Source organism: Polypterus senegalus, chromosome 1, assembly GCF_016835505.1.
Source record: "Polypterus senegalus isolate Bchr_013 chromosome 1, ASM1683550v1, whole genome shotgun sequence".
Classification (NCBI taxonomy): domain Eukaryota; kingdom Metazoa; phylum Chordata; class Cladistia; order Polypteriformes; family Polypteridae; genus Polypterus; species Polypterus senegalus.
In genome coordinates, this window is record NC_053154.1 from 88,714,533 (window position 1) to 88,733,191 (window position 18,659).

At 37.9% G+C, this 18,659-nt stretch overlaps 1 protein-coding gene across 5 annotated transcripts in view; it reads left to right on the plus strand.

Moving 5' to 3' along the window:
- The first annotated feature begins 898 nt into the window (after positions 1-898).
- The window catches only part of gbf1 (golgi brefeldin A resistant guanine nucleotide exchange factor 1), a 334,724-nt gene continuing 316,963 nt past the window's right edge, over positions 899-18,659 (plus strand). For 3 of the 5 annotated variants that reach the window (XM_039753111.1, XM_039753119.1, XM_039753121.1), the window contains exon 1: positions 900-1,161. The gene's annotated coding sequence lies outside the window, so the exon portion shown is untranslated. Of the gene's footprint in view, positions 1,162-2,820; positions 2,935-18,659 lie in introns of all 5 variants that reach the window. The other 2 variants (XM_039753118.1, XM_039753120.1) reach the window with 2 other exon arrangements.

The following is an 18,659-nucleotide window of genomic DNA, read 5'->3' on the forward strand; positions in this document are numbered from 1 at the left end:
TGGGAAATGTTAACAAGTGAGACAACTAAAACTAAGTATTAAAATGGCCCTTGAGCAATAATCGAATTCTCATTAATAAATTTTTGTTGGAACAAAAACCTGCAGCCACTGCGACCCTCCAAGACTGACGTTGCTCGTACATAGTCTAATGGAAACCTGGGCCAAGCTACCAATTCTCTGCCATACGCAGGCTAGCCAACTCCTTCTCCTGAGCTCGACGTGTTGGATCAGCAGGCATCTAATGCAGGGGTACCCTTCAAGGAAGACTGGCACCTTCAAACCGTCCTCTTAAAAGTCCAACATGACTTGCACTGCACTGGCATTACCATTAAATTTGGCTTTTGATTATTAAAACTGCGTAAAATTGACTTAAACTAAAAAAAATTACTAGATTAAAAAAAAAACTATTAGATATTTTATTCATTCTGGTTCCTGTAATATTCTCTCCCTCGATTGCCTACGCTTCAAACCACACATGTAACATCAGTAACACTGAAATTCTTACACCACTCCAACACAAAACGAATTCGTTTCAGGAAATGCACTGTCTGGGCACGACTAGCCAGAGGCCGATTTAATAATTAGCACCGCCTTTTTCGAAAATCGACGCACACGAATGGCTGGTTCTCGTGTCAGCTACAGATCACACCTCTTTTTGCTGGTGATATTGAAGGGAAAACGTGAAAACGTTATTATCTCCTTAACGTACTTCAATTTGTATCTGTGTTACCTCACAAAAATGTAAAAAAAAGACGCAAGAAAAAAACCCCAATCATTTTCTTTGGCGGAAGTTAAATGAAATATTGATTGAATATCCGTGTTATCCTTCTTCTGAAGTATGATTGGTTACTGAGGCTGCCTATCAGGGTGGTCTCTAGGCAGCAGGGTTGGTAGCATTTCACTGTGTTACCACGTCAGTGAGTTTACGAAGTACAGAAGAGCCGGTGGCTAGTGTGTTATACTGTATATACTAATATCTGCATCTTTGACAAGGCACCGACTCTTATATAGATTTATATCATCATAGTCGCTGGTAGTTATATGTTAAAAAATACTGACAATTTGCTTGCAGTGTTATATTATTTAATGTTTGCCATATTACTGCATAAATGAAGAGAAGTTAAGCAGGCCTCCATTTTGGATACGAATCCGGACTTTCAGGTAGGTTTAAAGCTGTAATTATATTAGCATGCAGTGTTTAACTGAAGATAGTGCTATGGCGAATTTACCTGGAATATATAGTGAAGCAGTGAGATGCTTCATTAAAGCATTTAAGCTTTGGAACAGATATCACAACAAACCTCTGTAGATGAGCTGTTATAATGAAAACAGCACAAGTATGTCTAACCGTATAATGCATAAAGTTGAGCATTCTGCTTTATCTAGTCATAAGAGGGCCAAGTAAACTTTAAGGTAAATAACCTTATGTATGTCAGGAAACGATGTTTATTGTATTTGGTGCATTATCATCAACTTGGATCATCAGTTTTATGTTGATAACTTTTAAAGCACTTTCAAGTAACAAAATAATGTGACATTTGTATATCCCTTATTACGTTCAAAATGTGTACAAGGATAGAAATTACAGTGTCTTCTTGTTTAGTTATTTAGATCATTTCAGGTTTCATACAAATTACATATTTTTGAAGGTTTACATTGCTGATTTACAGCTGTCAATGATGAATCACTTGGCAAAGTTACCACAGAATCTTCGCTTACATTATCATGCATGCAGCCCCAGAGACTCATGGGATATCATTGGACTTTGTGCACATTTCAAGAGGCGAACCTTCTTTATAACTTGGAAGGATATACTTTGTGTAGCAGTTTATTTAAATAACTTATTGCAGTCATGTCTTTGTGCAGTGTTTTGGTTAAGTAGTAGCATTTATAATATGTATATTCCAACAAAGCAAATTTACAATTGTCAGATTTACACTGAAACGTATTTGTAACAACCTTTTTTAAATCCACATCCATCAATATTTCAGCTTGATTTTATCCTCCATGATTTTGAGATCCTAAGAAATTCAGAAAAGGCTATCATTCATCTGTCTAGCACAGTAATCGTAAACACTTTGTAATGTTGATTGCCAAAAATTAGTATACAGTAAATGGTAGCTTACAACCACAAGATCAACTGTTGCCTCCTTCCTTCCTGTTCATTGTTTCATACATTCCCAACTGTGTCGTTTTAAAAAAAAAAAACCCAAAAAAAAACCATTTGGGTCGCCTTGAGAAAATTGAGGAATTACTGAAGCAACTGTTTGCATTGCCCATTTTTGCTTACCTAGTATAAACATTTACCTTGATTTTTCATTTTTCTTTGCTTTAATAGCTACATATGTTCTCCTAAATAGAACATATTAATTAATACAGAGAAGCTGGTAAATCTTTCTATCCATTTATCACTTGTATGTGCTATTTTCAGTGCGGTTGAAGCCTTAACCAGCATCATCAGGCACAAGGGTAAAGGTCAAGTTCAAATTAATTGTCATCTGTACCTAATACATTGAAACTGTAACATGCATGTTTCCCACAGTTTAATGACCGTGATACAGTGCCAGCAACAAGCAATGAATACAATACTTACAGTAACAACAGTATGTACCAAATGCAGATGGCAGTAGCAGAAACACTATGTAATTAGTGGCTATGAATGGCTGTTGAGTATTCCTAAAACCTGTGAATTAAAACTTCCCATTAATCCAGGAATGCTATTCATGGTCCCTCACCATTTGCTAGAACAGTGGAGGGAGAAAAGTGACTTTGTAGGATTGTAGATATCTTTTATGATATTTGCCTGTTTTTGTTTCTAAGGTAACAATTGTTATGTATGCCTGGAGCCGAAGGGAACTGTTTACCAGTAATATTCTGTGCCCTCTTTACCAGAGCTGAGTATAACAAGTACTATGCAAGGATGTAATGTAAACAGTGAGTATTGAATACTAGGGCTGCAACTAATGATTATTTTGGTAGTCGACTAATTGTTCAAAATTTTTTTTTCGATTAGTCATGATAATTTCATGTCAGACCATTTTGATGCCTGCGACCTGTGGTTGCACATCCTGTTCTGGGCTCCAGTGCACCTCATCTGCTCACGTCTGTCCACCTTTGAATGTCACCCTGCTGTCTCTGCATTAACACGATTAAAATTAATAATAATCAAATTAAAATAACAACATGAAACATATGAATTTGAAAATAATCAGATGTTTTATATTAGCGTGACCATCACAATAAAAGAGAAATACATTAAACAATACAAACTAAAGTGCACATAGTCTAAACAAAAAAAGTGCATTTAACTTAACCAAAACTGGCCACTGGTGTGTCTTAAAGTCCAAAAGTTTAAGTAAAGCTTCAATTCAAATAAAATTAAACAATATTGTACAGTTTATAAAAGATTTAGTTCATATATTCCTGATTGCAGTGCAGGAATGTGAGCATTTTGACATGCTCTGGTGTGAGGCTGCCTCTCTTCTTTGGGACAGTGTTTCCAGCTGCTGAGAAGAGACGCTCAGAGGGAGTAGAGGTAGCAGGAATACACAAGAATGATTTTGCAGACAGAGAAAGATGTTTTAATCATCGCACTCTGAACGAAAAGTGTTGTAGTTTATCACATCATGTACTGTATTATGCCATAATAAAAAAATAACAGACTAAAATATGTAAAAAGCTAATTACTGATATACTCCAAAACACAAGTTACCTAACGTTAGAGATGGTTTACTATTCATATGAATTCAAATATTATACTAAAAAAGAAGAAAAAAAAACTAGGACGGTTCAGCTGCTGCTTTTCACTGCTTTACTATAGCTCCAAACACGTTAGTAAACATAACTGAAATTATGTCCACGTAACCCTTAGGCTGGAGTTATACTTCACGTGACGCAACGCATGTTACAGCGGATGCTCCTGTTACACAAGCGTTGTAGTATTTATACTTGCGTGCGTACTTTACTTAAATCTGGAGGAATCCACCAGGTGGCAGTGCGAGATATTATCGCGGTGAGAACATGTTCGGCTTCTCTGTGTTGTGAATTGCCTAAAACACCTATTAAATTCCGATAACACCTTACCGCAGTATCTCTGAAAAGGATGTTTATTGATTAAATCCATAAATCCAGGGATGTATGTGTCCATTCCAGGAAGCATTAGGCACGAGTGAGAAACAGTCCCTTGACGAGGCCTCAGCTCATCGCAAGGTGAATACAAGCACACACATACACTAGCGTCATTTTAGCGGCACCAAATCCCCAGATCTGCATATCTTTGGAAGGAAACCGGAGCACAGTGTGGAATACCAGCAACATAACTCCCCTGCGAGACAGCAGTGCTATCGCTCCGCCACCTTGACACCCCCATGTGTGTAATTATTCCCCCATGTGTGTATTTATTAACAGTATTCATTATTTAAACGAAATTATATGTAAAATGTAACATACACATTTTAATGCATTCCATCATGAAAGTGATATCAAGTATAAATCTAAAGATTCTAAATGTGCAGAGAGTTGGAATATCATACATTTAATTTGTTCTGTTTGGCGATCTATTGCTGCTTTCCGCTGCTGAAGCAAAATGGCGACATACAGATGCATTCGTGGTGCTTTTATATTCAAGCGTCGCATATTCCCGATCGTAATGGCACGATACATTTTAAAAGTCTCACATACCATCTTTTGTGCCATCTATTTTTTATTGTTTTACTTTACCTGCTGTCAGGTCCAAGAAGCTCGTAGCGATGGAAAAACTGGGATGACGTTTACGACCGTCTGCTTTAATGATAAAGTAAACTACGAGGTTAAAGTGGACATTTGAGATTAAAGCGAAATTTCCACTTTAATCACAAAATACACGTTTTCACCGTGTCCTTAATTTTTTTCTCAGTGGCTCAAATATAACGCTATACATTATGTTGCTGTTGTTAAGTTGCAAAAATTAAAAAATAAAAAACGCATATATAAATGACACAATACATTTTAAAAGTCTCACATACCATCTTTGGTGCCGTCTATTTTTTTTTTTTGCAACTTCACATCGGCTACATAATGTATAGCGCTGTATTTGAGCCATTCATCAAACAGCAAAGTGCGCACATCGATCCCCGAATTATCTCCATAGAGGCTTGCTGTCACATGTAGATAGTAAACAGAGACTCTGACGTGACGTTCCGACTTTTAGCACACTGCGCCCCGACTTTTGCTGGTACTGCAACTCGCGCACGCGTCGCCTTAATTTCTGAAGACCTGCTCAGAGGCCGCGTGAAATGAACGCTGGGAACGCGTGGCAGCCATGATGCGGGCGCGTATGCGTTCTGAGCGTGAAGTATAAATGAGCCCTTAAACCGCCGGAACCGGCTAGAGTAGGTTTCCAGTGCAATTTGGAAACACACCGAAGCCGAGTATATGTGGCGACATACATTCATTGAACTCCGTAACCGGCTAAAGTTGTTTCTCAGTGGAATTTGCCAGCATCCCGGAGCCGAGTATATTCTGCGATGTACTGTATATTCATTGAATGCTGCAAGCAGCTGTAGTTGTGTCTCAGTGCAATTTGTCAGCACGCAGGGGCCGAGTATATTCGGCGACATACTTTCATTGAATGCTGCAACTGGCTATAGACGCTTCACAGAGCAATTTGCCAGCACGCCGGAGCTGATCAGTCAGTGCCGTACATTTGTTGAGCAGCCAGCTCATGACCACTGTCTCTGGGATTCAGCCGCTCCACTAGACGAGCCTGCCAGCATCAGCGTTGGCCTCTGTGTGTTTGCGTGCAACCAGTTTAAGCGCAGTTGGCTCTGTGATTTAATGAATTTCATCAATGGCTTCAGTTGCACCTTGAGCATATAATAATAGATTGTTGCAGTCATTTTTTTAATAGTTTTTACAGTTCATTTGCAGTGTGTAAAATGATCAGTGTTGCAGTAATTATGATGCTCTTTGCATGAAAAAAAATGTGTTCTGTTAAAATTTCACATTTTCTTTGTGAATTGTGACGTTTACTTAAAAAGTGCAACTAAAAAGTATTTGCCTTCCAGGGGTGCATTAACCCCCAAGTATGTGGCAGTTTAAGGGTTAACTATCATTGTCGAAACCTTGATATACACGTTCTAGTACAAACATCAATGTTAACACGTGGCACTAACTTTACTCGCTAAAACTTACCTCTCAAGAGACGGCGGCATCACAGCTCCAGGATACTTGCTTTTCAGATGCTCATGCATTGCGGTGGTGCTTCCGTGAAAAGAAAGGTCCACTTTGCATAATCTGCATTCAACTTTTTTTCGGTGAAGTGCTCCCACACTTTAGAAAGTTTCTGTCTCAGTTTTTTCCATCTCCTTCCCCCTCCTCTATCCGACTCGCCATTGCAACCACGTTTATTTTCCTCTATATTCTTCTTCTCCTCAGATGTTCTTAGTTGGTAGGACTGTGTGCAGTCTTGACAAACAATAACAAATGATACTGCCAGGGCTGTGGAGTCGGAGTCGGAGACAATTTTGGCAAAAAGTTAACCGACTCTGACTCCTACTAAATTTAAATGGGAATTAAAAAAGTAAGTTGAAATGTCCCAATTCACAAACAGTCATAATGAACTACTTCTCTGCTGTAAGAATAAAGCCCAATGCATGCAGTGCATAATGTTACCACAAAACGAACATGTCAAGTAACCATGAAGCATGCATTTCATTGACTGTAAGCGTCACTATATGGGATGTAATGCACAGGTAAGGTGCGGCACCGCTTTCCATTGTGTCATGTTCCACTGTTACAGGGAACTGTGAACCTAGCTTAAAGCCCCCCATACATTTACAGATGCACTGCCGATTTTTCGGCCGTTCAACGAGTCATCACGCGTCAAATGCCTGAAAAATCATCTGGTGTGTTCTCAGCTCCAACGGCTCCCCTTCGCTATGCGCTAGTGAAGGGGGCCGAAGGAGCCGAGCACAGATCTCTACCGGTCTCCAGCAGAGGCTCGTTCTGCTGATCAGCTGGCCGGTGAGTGACACAATGCACTAAACTTCCGGCTGGCTGACAGAGGAGACAGCCACTGCAGCAGACAGAGGCATCACATTACTTTGGATGGGGTCGGTGGTCGAGATTTTCGGCAAGCTGGATCTGCCCGTCTATGTGGACACCCGCAATCTGCGGCTGCCAATCAGTTGCCGCGATTGTACACGCACATCGGTCGGTGGCAAAATCGGCCACGGATCGCTGCGTATTTGGGGGCCTTAACTCTCGCTGATAATTAGGTAAATGTTTTTTGCAGGACTAGAGACACTTGTATAAGTGAAGGGAATAAACTTAAACTTTAAGCCTGACTATGGGATTCAAACATGATTCATGATTTCCCTTGAAGTGCCCCTCCCCCCTGCCTCCTCCTTCAACCTTCCACTGCCCTATCTTCACAAGATAAGAACACTAAGGAAAAAGCAGCAGCTTCTGCCTCTCTCTGCTATAAGAGCTTAGAAGAACTTGGTGGAACAGCTTCTTGCATTTGCATTCAACTGTAAGTTGCAGTAGCAGTTCGCATGAGGGGATTACTACCTGAAATACCTCCACAGGAGGAAGTTCAAAGCACTAGTGGTAACTCAGGATCATCCTCTTCAAATGAAGAGTTAGACTTTGATTCCTTCTTGGACAAAATGGAAGGAAAAGGAAAGCGACGTCGCATAAGCAATAAAGAACCAGTCAATGTCCAAATAAAAAAATTCCGGCAGGAGTTTTTTAAAGAACTAAAGGAAGTTGAAAAGTATGATCGTTTATCAAAACTTAGTGTTGAAGAAGCCATCCTTGTGTATCCAGAGATCATTGGTGATGTGGCTAGAATTGTAACGGCAATGCCACCCACCCAAGTCAGTGTTGAAAGATTATTTTCAGCTCTGAAAATAATGAAATCAAATTTAAGAGCTCTATGAAAGAGGATCTGGCAGAAGCAATTCTGTTTCTTAGAACTCTACACTGATTTTAGATTGCATTTAAAGGGAACCCGAGGTCAGAGGAATATGGAGGCTGCCATATTTATTTCCTTTCCTTTAACTATAACTGTATTCCAAGTTTAATATAGGTTTTCCAGATATTGTTTTTAGTTCATATAGTTAAGCTTTTTTTTTTGTTATAAAAGTTAAAACTACCGAAGAATGTGGTTTGTATTTTTGAACCAATACATTTCCTGTTCCTGATTTTTATGCCTGCTATTACTATCCAGACACTTGTTTAAAAAAAAAAAAACCTTGTTTTCATTGTGTTTGTCTTTAATCTGGCATTATAGTAGAGTGTTGGCTTCCTAGCCAGTAGTTCTGTGGTGAAATGACATGTATGTTGCCTTCCTTTCCTTCAATGGATGTAGAAAATACATTAGCATAGTATATACATACAGAGGAGTCGGAGTCGGAAGATTTAGAAACTGAGGAGTCGGAGTCGGAGCATTTATCTACTGACTCCACAGCCCTGGATACTGCCCCCAGATGTTCACGTAGTGTATTGCAGTTACAAAAACTAATGTGGTTCTTTGTGACTGGAGCCTCTATTGAAGGTTCTGTTTATGACACGTTGACAATAAAAAATCCGTGTCGACAATTTTTTGTAGTCGACGTCGTCGATTACGTCGACTAATCGTTGCAGCCCTATTGAATACACAGTCGGTGAACATAAGTAAAGACATCTAGGTTTTCTTAATTAAAAGCTTATAGCGTACCTTTTTGCGGTAGCTTTGATGTGTTGTGCACAACTGATGTAGAAGATGTAGTCTCCCACACTCTTCATGAATATTATGACCATGTTGTTGATTTTGACTTTATAGGTTAAACTGTTGTCACCTCAGTGTCAAAAGGCAAATGTCTTCTCTTTAAATCTACATTATTTTTTGTGGTTATCCTTACAAATGTGGTGTTATCAGCACATGGTGAAGTTTGAAATGCTTTTGACCACATAGTCATAGATAAACAAGAAATGCAATATGGGATTTAGCAAACCTTTTTATTAGGTTCCTTTGTTGATGATCAGCACAGAGAGGTAGTGATGCCTCCAGTCTGCTCAACATCTAGTTGTACAGGAAGGCACTAAGTCTCAAGTCTAGAGCTTGATAACCTGCTTTGGTGGTACGAGTATATGAAAGACTGAACTTTGAACAATACTACTTTGTTTAATACCATATGGATACAGCATCCTCGTTGGACTGGTTGTGAAAATATGCAAACTGTCTGCCACAGTATGCTGTTTCTAACTGTTTTTTAAATGAGTCTTTAAATGTTATTTGTACCAGACCTAATTAATTAAAAGTAAAGAAGTGGAGCAGGATCAATCAAGTTTGTATTCTGTAACCATCTGTTTTTGACTGCATTTCTTATATTTTTTCCATATTGTTGACCTAACATTATTATTACTAAGAACCTTTAGTAAATTCTGAATATATTGTAACTAGTGATCCACTGTTTCTTATTAAGAAACATACTAATTTATTGTTTCACAATTACTGTAGTTTGTATTTATCCAGAACTGATGAGGAATCTCTAGGTTCCTTTTTACCAGATAATTCAGCTGGGTCAGATACAAAAACCATATCACTGTATTGCATAGTCTGGTGTCTCGAGGTCCTATGTACTCCATGAAGCGCGTTTTTCTCCAACATTCTCTGTTTTCTTAACCATTGATTGAATGGGGGCCATGAAAAATGCTGGGCAGAGGAGATACTGAAAACAGAATTGTCTCTTACTACATTTGTAAACGTTTTATGTATTTGTCACATTAAAGGACATTAATTAATAATTTATTAATGTTTAAAATATTTTTTTATTTATGACTAGGCGGCTCTACCCCTGCTTGCTTCGCTCGCCAACCCCTGTGTTTTGTTAACCGGAAATACAATTTAAAGAGATTATTTTCATGGGAATTGTTACATATTCATTATTTTCACTTTTACTTTAAAACTTCATTAAAAACAATATTTGGAATGAACTTTTCTTCAAGATCGCATTGAATTTTGATTCTGTGTTTTGTCTTGCATCGTGATAACACAACGTGTAACTGCCCATGAGTGAATATTGTTTCTGTCTTTCTAATAAATAAACCAACTTTTTTGAATGTTTGTCTCTGAGATTTGTTAATTGCCATAGCAAAAGCTATTCTCACAGGAAACTGTAAACGTTTTATTACGAATGGCATATCAAGATCTCCTTTTGTGTCTAATGTTATTTGCGGAATATGTATTACATTACCTTTCTTGTCGCCTGTTTAAAATTTTACATGTTGTTGTCTTTTATTTCTGACCCTGATTTGACCTACGAGGTTTTCAACTCCACTTGGTCCGGGCTATTTTCAGAATTTTCATTTAGATTATTATTGTTCTTTTTTGCATTCTTTTCTCTCCAACGCTTTTGGGTCTCTCTTCGGTGCGTTGCTCTTTCTTCTTCGCGTAGTCGTTGATGTGTCTTCTAGAACAGGCATGTCAAAGTCACTACCATTGGTGGGCCGCTTCGACTGCCATACGTGCATCAGTGGGCCACACTGTAGCAAATACTATTATACAAAGTTACTGTAGCTTTCTTTCCAATACTGAAAACTTTAAAAAATGTAACACTTAATGTTTAAAGAAAAGCAATTTATTTCCATACAATCTCCGTACAGCAGCGTACGATTAGAGTCTTAGCCTCTTAGCTAAGTCCTTATATTATTATATTATATTCATTATATTCATTGCTTATATAGGAGTCTTACAGTGTGAGATCTATTTCTTTTGTCCTGACACTTGGCATCTCTTGTTAGTAACCAGTTTGTCAATATCAGGCTTAAAATCTTGTGCAGCTGCAACTTTTATGAGGGATGAAAGGTGCTCGGCAGTAAGTCTTGAGCAATGTGGGGTTTTGGTAGCTTTCATTAATGAAAACAATTGCTCACAAAGGTAAGTGCTTCCAAACATAGACAGTACTCTCGATGCCAGGCGGGTTTGTAGGGCAGTTTTATACACAATTTACATTACATTTATTAAGTTAGAATTTAGTAATAGAAATTATACAGCTTACCATAATAAAAAATCAGTGAGAGCCCTGAGCTTGTTTTCCTGCAACCAGATGATCCCATCTGGGGACAATGGAAGACAGTGACATGCGAAGTGTGTTGCTTATGTTCAGTCTATTCCATAATCTCATTTTGGTTGCTGTCACTGCAGAAAATGTGCCTCACAAAGATAGGATGTTGGAAACGGAAGCAGCTTCAATAGCTTCTTTTGCGTTATTTTAATCTTCTCCTGTCTACAAGTTATGCTGACGAGAATTGTTCTCAGCATTTCCTTGCGATAATACATTTTCAGGGTGCGAATGATGCCCAAATCCAATGGCTGAAGCACTGCCGTGCAATTTGGTGGGAGGAATTCAACGTGAACATTATCAAAATGCGGAAGCATGTTGTGGTCAGCACAGTTATCAATCAGAAGCCAAATCATCCTTTTCTTCTTCTTCATATTGTGAGGTTTCTGAACTCTTTTGGGATCTGGGATCCCCCCACCCAACGGGAACGACACGCAGAAGTGCGTCCCGAAGCGATTGTGAGATTGTTTGTCCGGGTCCCAAGAGAGTTTAAAAACCTCATATTTTCTTGAATGAGTGCCGCATTAATAGGAATGTTTCTTGAACAAGCATCACTGCAACCACATAAAAACGGCTTTTTCGGCGTCTTCAAATGCAGCAGTTCACATACGTTTGCAACCTAAGATTTTTCTCCTTGTTTGTAAATAACAAGTATGCTGTTTCTATAGAAGGGTTACAATGAGTTAAATTCTAATGAATATTTTTCGAATGTTGATGAGCAATAAGGAAAAGGTATCACTTAAAACCACACAAAACAAAAACAGCAAAAAAACAGTATGAGGAAAGTTCGAAGAAAGAACAGTTTTTTACAGTGTTTCTGTTTGGGGATCATTGTGCAAATGTCCACAACTGAGTTGTGACCACAGAACTAACTGCTTTGTGGATGCTTCATTCAAGCATTTCAAGGTCGCTGCGTTGTAATGAAAGTATCTGCTGCTGAGTGTACTTCATAGTAACAAGATTTCTGTGGACTCGTGTCATATGGGGAAACTGTAGAAACATAAAAATACAATGTTATAATACTATCTCACCGCGGTCTCTCTCTGCGCCACTGCAAAGCCCCGCCCGCCTAGAGTTCTGAAAAGTGTCCTCAGTGAAGGGGGCAGTCTCTTTGCTGTAGCCCTTCACTGAGTGAGTCTCCGTTGCTGGCAGTTCTCTCGCGGGCTGGTAGTGTGCCGCGGACCGCAGCCTAGCACTTCAGTTGCGACTTTGCGGCTGCAACTATACTAGCAGATGATGTTTCCGGTACTGTAATGCCATGGGAAAACGTGCTTTTGTCAGAAGGCAGAAGTAAGAAAAGTCAAAAAGTAACGGCGAAGATGCAGAATGATTCAATCACAAACGATAGTAATCATTTTGTACAAGTTTAGTGCTAACTAGGATCTGTCATGCGGGCCGCGCAGATTTCTGTTGCGGGCCGCGTGTTTGACATGCCTGTTCTAGAACGTATACATTTTTTAAGACCAGAGAGCACCGGAAGTGTGTTTGCTAAAAGTATTCCAACAACTGAGAGGTTAGATGACTGTGGTCTTGTTTGAAAATGGTTGTAAATAGGGCATGACTTGACCGTCTCGCGGGACATGAAAGTATCTCTCTGTCTCTCTTCAACAGATCTCTCTTCAAAAGATCATGTCTCGTCGCATGATAAAAAGTCTCGTCCCAAGATTTTTTTTTATAATAGAGAGATATAAATTATTAGTACTGCATGTTCGGCTAACTGATGATTCTAAACGAGTCCTGTGTGCATGCATGGAACCAGTGACGTGTCTAAATGCTATTGCTTCATCAGTGCCGTGTCTGGTCATTGTATAGTTTGTACATTCTCTTGTATCTAAATGGGTTTACCTCTGGGTTCTGTGTATTTTCTTCAACATCCCTAAAGATGTGCAAATTGGGTTAAATGGTAGTTCCAACTTTACCACTATTTGAGTGTGAATGTTTGGGCCCTTTGATGTACTGTTTTCTGCCTTGTACTCTGTACTGCTGGAATATCTTAAAATGCAATTTATTTCTTAAGTTATCTGGAACTCTCTTTGAGATATCTTAAACTAAGATATCTGCAGTACATTTTGAGATATTTAAAATGCATTTCAAGATATCTCAAGTACATTTTCTGATATCTCAAAATAACTGTGTGTACATTTCAAGACATCTCAAAATCACTTCCTGTAAAACTGCCTATTTTTTCAATGGGACTTCCTGTTTTTTTTATAAGATATCTTAAAATTTATTTGAGATACCTTGAAATGAGCAGGAAGTGATTTTGAGATATTTTCAAATGTATTTCAGATCTCTTAAATTGTATTGTAGATATCCAAAAAGGCTATTAAGACAGGGGTGTGGAAATCCAACGCCCGTCTCATCCGACACAGGTAAATTGACCGTCAGACAAGCGTGTTTTTCTGGTTTCAGTTGTCCGCGGACAAGTGCAATTTTCTGGAGAAAAAAGAATTATATGTGCTCTGCAGGGCACATTTTTAACACCACTTTCAAATTTTAAACATTTGGGTACGTACTTCGTGCGGAAACAGTCTACTTAGGCATGTTCTTCATGTCTCAAATTGGTCTTCAGTATTGTTTACAAAATGACAGCTGATTTTTCAAAGGGGAAGCACTCTTACGGTCTTAAGGATTTTACCCTACTATTTACATGCTTAGAGATGCAGTCATTTGTTTTCATGCCGATATTACGATGTAGCTTGTTAGGTAGTTAATTTTTTCTGAAATTTGCGATTTCGTGTAGGTTGTGATATATTGAGGAGTTAAGAAATTTATTGCGTGACATCAATTTTGATGAGCTGTCTATACAGTAGATTGTTTTTGATTAGAGAATTTTTTCATATAAAAAAGTTGGTTTCGCACTGTCAGTTTATTAAAAATAAAGATGAAAACATTGTAACGGTTTTCAAATGTTATGAAATATCCATAAAAATCTTCACTTAGATGCGATTATTGTTTCCCGACAACATCGGTAATATTTACTTCTTTGGTAAATCAGTCCAGGAACCATGCAGTTCAGCTCAAGCAGAAATGAACAGCATTCAGCCCATGCTGTCTGAGATGGTAAAGATTCTTGGGGGAGAAGATGTTGCAAGACAAAAACTGAAGAACATGGCAGAAACAGTTAATACCTATGGTCTATAGTTTAATAATAAAAATACCAAAGTTAACACTTCAATATAGGACATAAAGCTTCTATGCATCTGGTTATGCAGAAGCTTAGTGCAAAATGGTTTTTAAAGGGATAAAAGAAAAAAAAATCAGCATTGGAATTGGCCTATCCAATAAAATGAAATCAGTGATTGGTATACCTTGAATATTAGGGATGCTCCAATAAGGTTTTTTTTAATTGTCTAATACTGTATATAAAGATAGATGGAACTGTAGTTGCCGTCAATGGGAAATTTGGCTTTTTGTAAGCTCTGTGTGTGTATGTATGTGTTTTGTTCTTTATTCCATCCCACACCCTTGGTTCAGTCTGAACAACATTCTGCACACACATCCCTCTTTGTCAGGAAGAGATAATATAATACTTTGGAGCCCAAATTTTTGTTTTGGGGGGGGGGAGTACCCTGCTTCTTTTTACTGCAGTGAGTTTTAAGGATAATGACTTTTCTCAGATTTTGAGCCCTGAAATATGTCAGATGAATTTAATTTGTCTTTGGGAGAGTACACTTTGAGAAGCACCATTTATAGAAGTTATGCACTTCTATCTTAAAACTACTTACCCATGCAATACTGGATGCTGTTGCTAGTTCTGTGTAAAGATGCAAATTTTACTGTATTTCATAAATGATGTTTAACACTAGAATTACCAGAGCCTACGAAAAAACTTGTAAATCCGTCCCACCTTAAATCGCTTCTTAAATCCCTTCACACCTCTCCGCCAGCATCCTTTGTCCTCTAAATGTGCTGATAAAGAGAAGCTAGAAGCAGCCGGCTATTCCATCCCCCCACCAATTTAGAACGTGCACGAACTTCTCTCAGCCCATGCCTTGATTGAGTATTTGGGAGTGAAGTGGAGTTTTAGAGTGGCAATAATAGATCGTTATTTGGAACACACGCATTTCATGTCTGTTCCGTTTCTACAGTATTCTGTGTAAACACATTGTTAAAACAGAAACGTTTTTTTATATTCTAGTAGTAGATGACAAAATGTAGGCATAAACTATATAATATATGAAGCCTGAAGTCCAAATATCAAAGAAACATTTTCACAGAAGGTACAAATATAACACAACAGTTGCGCTTTTATTCAAAAATATAACTGCAGAAACAAAAAGCCGACTTAACATGCGACATTGACACCCGTTTATTATGATTGCCTCCGTGGCGCAACAGATTTAGCTGCCGACTGGGAACCAAAAGGTCGCGAGTTCGAACCTGCACTACTCTGTTTTGAGAAGTAAACTGCTCTTAGTCTTACTATTTTAGAATAAAAGCATACATTTGATTTCAGTCTGTAACAGCCGGTGTAATTTATGATCCTTATAAAAGTTAGCTTTTTTTTTTTTAATTCACTTTTCATTCTCTCAGTCGCGTTCAGAATCAATCCATACAACCCCATCTGACATGGCTGTTTTCACATAAAGACGCGCTATAGCTCTGCAGTTTACTTGTGACTGCATTCTCGTACCAATGTTTGCAAAATGAAGTGTCTGCGTGCACTTTTCGTGGCATTACACGTGTATTTTTTGAGCATGCTCAATCACAGGAACATATGTTGGTGTAAAAGTATAACAAAACGAGTGCACTTCTATTCAAGACTACCTGTATAACCGAAGAAAAAAGAAAGCAAGTTACAGTAGGCGATTGATATGACAGCTTGCATGGTGCAGTGCTAAGAAGTGCTGATTTCCATTCCGTGCTATATAAAATCATCACATTCAAATATTAACAGTTCCCACACACCCAAGGACCGTCCTTCCTACATTTTCGACACGTGTACTTGTTGCAGTGTACACACCTCTCTGTGCTATGGTTCCTATTACACTGAATGAGCACCTGACACTGTACTTTCTTCCCTGGGGGAAGGTCCCACATCAGAAAATTTCCAGTTCCTGCATAAATTCACACCCGATCTTTGGTTCCCAGTCGGCAGCTGAATCTGTTGCGCCACGGAGGCAATCATAATAAACGGGTGTCAATGTCGCATGTTAATGTGGCTTTTTGTTTCTGCAGCTATATTTTTGAATAAAAGCGCAACTGTTGTGTTATATTTGTACCTTCTGTGAAAATGTTTCTTTGATATTTGGACTTCAGGCTTCATACATTATATAGTTTATGCCTACATTTTGTCATCTACTAGAATAAAAAAAAAAGTTTCTGTTTTAACAATGTGTTTACACAGATTGCTGTAGAAACAGAACAGACATGAAATGCGTGTGTTCCAAATAACGATCTATTATTTCCACTCTAAAACTTCACTTCACTCCCAGATACTCAATCAAGGCATGAGAGGAGAGGTGTGAAGGGATTTAAGAAGCGATTTCAGGTGGGACGGATTTACGAGTTTTTTCGTAGGCTCTGGTAATTCTAGTGTTAAAAGTGCCAGTCTTCCTTGAAGGGTACGCCTGCAGGAGATGCCCTTCTTTGATGAGTGCATGACTGCTGATTAACAAAAGATATCCTGATTCATAATAAAAAAAAAATAAGAATACATTTTCCAAATAAGAATTTGTTTTAATGTTGAGTGAAAGCGTGTTATAAACGTCTCCCAATATTACTTGAGGATTTTATGTAACAGCTCTATTGAAAGTAGCTTGTGTGCACAGCCTGTGTTATCTGACAGACTGAAAGCCAAGAACAGTCACTCTCATAGGGCTGATATTCTGAGTAATCTCAGGCAATTTCTCTTCCTGGTAAGGACAGACGTTATATCCGTCACTGACTGTGACTTGCAGTATAAAATAGAAACATGCTATTACTGTAATGCCTGGTTCACGATGTAGAGTAAATTAAGAGCCATAGTGTTTTGTGTATTGTCATAAATCCACAATATCATAATTGCAAGAATTATAATTTCAACTTGGTAGCAGGTGTCTATCAGCGAGTTTGTCTTCTATATTATCGAGGGGGAAAAATGTTATGTCTGTTGTAATGATGTCTCAAGAACTAATACTTGAGTACCAAGGCAATACCAAAATAACAGAAATGTAACAGTACTACCTTTTTCGCAATATAGGTAGTACCAAGTAAATGTTGGTACTCCACTGATAAGTGAATGCAAGTAGACATATTCCTTTGGAATTCACAATAATATGTGAAAAAAGAGTAAAATTTTCACAATAAAAAGGGCATCACATTTATGTCTTGAAAAGAAAAACAGTAGAAGTCATGTCTGGAAAAGGTTTGTGTTTAAGGCAGGTGAATTTCAGTGTGTGATTGCTGGAATCATGGTTAGCATAAAAAAGGGTAAAAACACACAGTCTTTCATTACTGCTACTTTCATCTAATAAAGGAGAACTGTAATTGTTTGACATGTAATTTGTGAGATTAATAATTTTTTTTAATACTGCACAGCCTCAATAAAGGAAGGTGGCTTTGTGTTCATTCTTTGAATAGATGACTACAGATGTCTGTATGAGCACACCTCCATTTTCTAATTGGCGTAAACAGGTTAGAGTCAAGAAGGAAGAAACCTTGCACATATCCAGAATCATTTACTTAGGACTGTGGAATGTGAGAGGAAATTGCACCAAGGAATTGCAGTGCTAGAAAATTGGCTGTTTGATTTATGTACATTGATGATGAAATCAGCAGCTCTATATGCTGCTCCATATGTAATGCTAAAATAAAGTTTTAGTGTACCAGTACTCCTTTCGAGTAATGTGACCTATACTGCATCAAAAAAAATTAATTGCAGAGACAAGTAGGTGTATAGCATTGTGGGCAAAACACCATACTGAATACGAATCTACAAATATTAAACTTGCGTTGTTCATTTGGTTTTTTGATTGCAAACTAATGTTCATGAGTATAACCCCTAACATGTCACGAATATTGTGAAAACACATTCAGTAGTTCATATATTTGAACTGTATGTTGGAGATTGTAATGCAGTCACTCAGTTACAATTAATTGGTTACTAGTAACATCAGTCTATTCATTTTGTAATTCTTAATTTGTACACATGCTAGATAATGAAGTTTTTATTACTCCTGTAAGAAACTTTGATGGCAGAACAACTAAGGCTATTTTTAATGATTTCTTTAATAAGGGATTAATGTAAAACCGACAAGACAGATTTCACAGGGGGATCTTTGAAGTTGGTACAGATGTGTAAAAGGAACAGATTTGGATACTAAAATCCCCAGGGCTTTGCAATATTTGACATGTGAATCAGTTTGACTCTTTATTTAAATATTACTCTTTAGTAAGTGTTTTGCCAGCTAATGATACAAATATACATTTTATGTAACAGAAGGAATTCTCTGAGAGGCCAGATGGTAAAACATGTTGTTACAAAAACATCATTAAAGAATTGTTCAAATGAAATATCCTGAATTATTTTGGAATTAACTAATTCAACCATGCAGATATTATAATGTTTGAATATTAATTTTTAGTATT